Source organism: Elephantulus edwardii, unplaced genomic scaffold, assembly GCF_000299155.1.
Source record: "Elephantulus edwardii isolate Elephantulus edwardi_28Jun2011 unplaced genomic scaffold, EleEdw1.0 scaffold00290, whole genome shotgun sequence".
NCBI lineage: Eukaryota > Metazoa > Chordata > Mammalia > Macroscelidea > Macroscelididae > Elephantulus > Elephantulus edwardii.
Window position 1 is genome coordinate 310,920 of NW_006400040.1, and position 5,799 is coordinate 316,718.

Below are 5,799 nucleotides of genomic sequence, written 5' to 3' on the forward strand. Positions count from 1 at the left end.
AAATATGTCAATTTTTATGCCATCAACTCCTGGAGTCTTGTTTTTTGCCAATTCCTTCAGAGCAAATTGAACTTCCTCCTTCATCACCAGAGGCTCTTGCTCATATGTCATTTCATGAAATTCTTCTGTGTCAGCCAATTCCTTCTGATACAGTGACTCTGTGTATTCCTTCCATCTTCTCTTGATACTTCCTGGCTCATTTAACATTCTACCCAAAGTATCCTTAAGTATTGCTACCCGTGGCTTGAATTTGTTTTTTAGCTTCTTCAGCGTAAGAAACGCTGAGCGAGTTCGGCCCTTTTGATTTTCTGACTCCACCTCTCTGCACATTTCATATAGTATCTTGCTTTGTTGTCCCGGCTGACTTTTGAAATTTTCTGTTTAACTCTTTGATTTCTTGATTTCTTCCTTTAGCTTTGGCTTCTTGACACTCTAATGCAATATTCAGAGTCTCATCTGACATCCATCTTGGTCTTTTCTTCTTTTTCAGCCTTTGTAATGATCTTTTGCATTCTTCATGGACGATTTTTTTGATATCCTTCCAGAGCTCATTTGGTCTATGCTCATTGGTGCTCAAGGCCTCAACCCTGTTCCTGAGATGGTTTTGAAATTTGAGTGGGATAGACTTAAGATCAAATTTTGGTTCCTGTGGACTTGATTTAATTTTCCTCAACTTCAGCTTGAACTTGCATATGAGTAGTTGGTGGTGTGCTCCACAATCAGCACCCGGCCTGGTTTTTACTGCTGATATTGAGCTTCTCTACTGAGTCTTTCCACAAATGTAATCGATTTGATTCCTATGCATACCATCAGGTGAGATCCATGTGTATAGCCTGTTTATGTTTCTTATAAAAGGTATTTGCAATGAATAAATCATTGAATGTGCAGAACTCTATCATTCTATCTCCAGCCTCACTTCTCTCACTGAGCCCGTATTTTCCAGCTGATGATCCTTCTTCTATGTGAGCTATATTCTTCATATCATGCATCCATATGTGATGAGAGGATGAAAGACACACAAGCATTGGGGACTTTCCTTCATAGGGTCTCTATGAGTCACTTGAGACTCAACAGCACAGTGACATCAACATAGAGAGCGATCAGTTGGCCCAGTGGACAGAAAGCCATTCTACCAAACCAAAGGTGGGGGTCTTTTAATCAGCGGCTCTTGGGCCTGTCTTTCATTGTTTTTGTTTAAACATTCCTCTGGGTTGTATAGCCCTGGTGTGTCCACTTGCCGTACAGAGGTAACTTGTGGTTGCTGCGAGGCTGAACTTTGTGATGCTGATGTGTCAAATGTATTAATGGCTGGTTACCAAATGTGGGCAGTGCGGGGTGGAGCTCCCTAGTTAAAACAAGCTTGGAAGCAGGAGTGGCATCCACTTCTGTAATAGCTTGGCTTCGGAAATCCTATGAACCTGGAGAAAGGATGAAAGACACACAACACAAGTGTTGAAGACTTTCCTTCTTAGGGTCGCTATGAGTTGCCTGCGACTCAACGGCACTTAACAACAACAACAACATCCAATTTTTCAAGATAAAGAGAGTGACTTGCAGCAGAGCCACACAGATTAGAAAGGTGCACATTGAAGAGAAAACATCTTTGTGCATCTTTCATTTAACTTCCCCCAGTTCTGGATTCATCATGAGGTGCTCAATCTGGATGTTGCAGTTCTCTTTTCCCTGCTACCAGTCGAGATCCAATGGTCACTTCAAGTGGCCACTTGGTGTCTGGAACTCAGTCCAATCTCACTCTTCAGAGGTTACTAACAGCAGACTTCCCCAATGCAATTAGTCTTTTGATTTACTGGGTGCTGGTGCCAAGAGTGTTGATGTGGAGCTGAGGAAGCTGAAATTGTTAACAACCTCAATCTCTTTTCCATCCATTGTTGTACTGCCAACTGGCTCAGTTCTAGTTTCTCTTCATTATCTCCAACATAACTTTTATTATTTGCTATTTTGGGTTGTTTTTTCAGGTTTCAAATCTTCATTAAGTTATTTTTCCCATTTACACAGCCTCAATATTTACATGTATTGCATAGCTGAGACAGTACATTGCACTATTTTTATATTGTATTATTATTTTTTTTAATTCACAATATATTTTCTTACAATAATTACCATTCCTTGTGTCTTATAAAATTAATAATCATATTAATAGATTGAGAAACTATGGTACATTCACACAATAGAATACTATATAGCATGCAGAAGCACTGATTTTATAAGTTGTTATTTGACTTGGGAGGGACTAGAGAGCATTATGCTGAGTGAATTAATTCAGTCATACAAGCATGAATATTACATAAACACAAGTTGTAGAATGCATATAAGAATCCAAAAGGGGGAATGGTGGAAGCAGAGGGATGAGGAGATACAGGAGGAGAGAGGATTATTTGTGGGGTTGTATAATTTGATGGGTGTTGGGGTGAGGGAAATTGAAAGAATCTGTTCTAGAAAACAATGTATTTGAATTTTGTAAATAAACTAGTATAATAATAAAAAATAATTATCATTAATCCATGCCCACAATTACTCCATCCTTTCAGATTCCCACTGGATTTTTTCTCAATTTCTTCACCCCTTCTTTCCACCCACAAAACTCAGAGACTCTGTGATTTCCTCCCTTTCTCAATATGAGTCCTCCTGCCCCCTTTCTTCTTTGAATAATAATACATATCTTACTAGGTCAGTTGTGGTTACTGTGAGGCTGAATGAACACTGTGACACGGATGTGTCAAATGCGTTAATGGTTGGCTACCCAATGCGGACTGAGAGTGGGGTGGAGCTCCCCGATTGAACAAGCGTGGAAGGAGGAGTGGTGTCCACTTCCATAATAGCTTGGCTCCGGAAACCCTATGAACTTGGAGAGAGGATGAAAGGCACCCAAGCGTCAAGGACTCTCCTTCATAGGGTCACCATGAGTTACCTGCGACTCGACGGCACTTAACAACAACAGTTTTCCATGTGTTGTTTTGTTTTCTTTAATTCGTATTTTAGACCAGTTTGCTTACAAAGTTCATTTTGTTTCCAAATACTCTTCACTCAGATTGTGTTTCATATAATCATTCCCATCCATTATGTTTTATATAATAAATCAACACTGGTCTACACCCATCATTACTCTGTCTTTTCAGGTCCTCACTAGATCTTCCCTATTTATTTCACCCCTTTCCTCCATCCACCAAGTTGTGCAATCCTGTGATTTCACCCCTACCCATCCTCACCCTTCTGTTCTCACCCTTTCTCCTCTTGGACCTCCATACATGTTACATGTTTTAACAGTTATCCTGTTTTTACTATAATAGACTTATTCCATGTTTGTTCTTATGAGACTGAGTTAATTCACTCAGCATAATGTTCTTCAGTCTTTTCCAAGTTATATAGTATTTTTTAAGTCATTGCTATTGAGTGCTGCCCAGTATTCCATTATATGAATGTGCCACAATTTCTCAATCCATTCAGTTGTGGTTGGACATTTTGGCTGCTTCCTTGTTCTTGCAAAGGTGAATAATCCTGTATGAAGATCGCTGTAAAATTCTCTTTTGTGTCTCAGTTCTAGGAGTTCAGAACTGCTTTACATAGGGTCACTATAAGCCAAAGGTGACTCAACAGCACATAACAACAATAACATACTATAACAGGTTTGGAAGCAGGAGTGGCATCCATTTCCTAAACAACTTGTCCCCAGAGACTCTATGAACTTTGATAAATGTCGATAATTGGAGAGGGGCTTCAGGCCTTCTGTTCATTGGGTCGCTATGAGACGTGCTCGACATGAAGGCAATCAACAACAACGACAACAACAATATTTCTACTAGTGGAATAGCTGGGTCAGAGGGAGTTTCTATATTCAGTTTTTTGAGGAAACACCAAACCACCAGTGGCTGTACCACTTTATAATCTCACAAACAGTGTATGAGAGTTCAAATCTATCCGCATACTCTCCTACATTTTTGCTTGCTGACCTGGTAAACTTTGACTCGGCTACCAGGGTGAGACTGTATCTCATTGTGCTTTTGATTTGCATCTGTCTTATTGCCAGTGATTTTGAGCATTCCTTCGTGTGTCTGTTGGCTATTCAAATGTCTTCCTCTCAAATTCTTTCCACGTCTTTTTCCTATTTTCTTATTATGTTTTCAGTCTTTTTAATTTTTTTTTTCTGAGGGTCCAGTAGTTAGTATGCTTTAAATTTTGTTATGAGATCCTTGTCTGAGATTTGCCAAATGATTTTTGTTTGTTTGTTTGTTTTTATTTTTTCCCAATTAGTAAGTTTTCTTTTCACCCTATTGAAAAAAGGTTTTAATGCACACAAGTATTTATTTACTCTTTAGAAGGTCCCATTCATCATTTTTTTCTTCTCCAGACTGTGCATTCCTGACTGTATTCGTCATTCTCTTTCTTTCATAGACTAGGACTTCTAAGCTTGGTCCCAGTTTATCTCTTATGAACTTTATGCTTTAGAGTTTTATTCCTAGTTTTCTTATCTACCTTAAATTGATTTTTTGTCTATGGGGGAGATGTGGGTCCTGCTTCACCTTTCTACAAGTAGCAATTCCTTTTTGCCATCACCATTTGTTAAGAGGCTATCATTGTCTCATTTGAAAGGTTTTATTCCCTTGTCAAATATCAGCTGTCCATTTCTGGCTTCTCAATTCTGTTCTATTGCTCTCTATGCCTGTCATTATATCAATACCACACTGTTTTTGTTACTATGGCTCTGTAGTAGGCTTTGAGAGCCAGGAGTGCTATGCCTTACACTTTGTTTTTGTTTTTCTGAATTGTCTTGCTTATTTTGGGTTTCTCCCCTCTCCTAATATATTTGACAATTTTATTTTCAATCTCCTTTAAAAATTAATCTTGTATCTTTATTGGGATTGCATTGAACAGGTAGATGGCTTTTGGTAAGACTGTTATTTTCACTGTATTGAGTCTTCCTATCCATGAACAGGGAAATTTTTTCCACTTATGTAGGTCTTTTCTTGTTTCTCACAGAAGTGTTCCCCAATGAATTAGGCTAAAATGCACTATAATATTTGGTAAACTTAAGGACAATTCTCCCTAGTGCTTCACAAAATAAACTTTCTTTGAACAGGTCTTTTGTGTCTCTAGTTAGATTCATTTCCAAGTATCTCAAATTGTGGTGGTACTTGTAAATGGTATTGTTTTCTTGGTTTCCTTCTCCGAATTCTCTTTGTTACTGTAGAGGAATCCCATTGATTTTTGTGCATTGGTCTTGGATCCTGCCACCCTATTAAGTTGGTCCACAGAAGTGGCATCCACTTCCAAAATAGCTTGCCTCCAGAAACACTGTGAACCTGGAAAAAGGAGGAAAGCTATTCAAGTGTTCAGTTCTTTCATTCATAGGGTTGCCTGTTACTCGACGGCACTTAACAACAACAACTACAGCTCTAACAGCTTTTTTATAGGCTCCTTGGGGTTTTGGATGTCTTTTATTTTCTTCTCTGTCTTATTGCTCTAGCAAATGTCTCCAATAGACCGTGACAGTGGACATCGTGGTCTGGTCCCTGTCCTCAAGAAAAAGATTTTTCATTTTTTTTTCTCCACTGAGAATGATATTGGCTCTTGGTTTTGAATATGAACTTTTCAGTATGTTGAGGAAATTTCTTTCTATTCCTATTTTGCTGGGTGTCTTAATCAGGAAAGGTAGTTAACAATGACAGACACATAGATCAATGGAATCGAATTGAGAACCCAGAGATCAACCCATCTATCTATGGTCAACTGATCTTTGACAAGGAGATGAAATCAGTGAAGTGGGGGAACGACAGCCTTTTT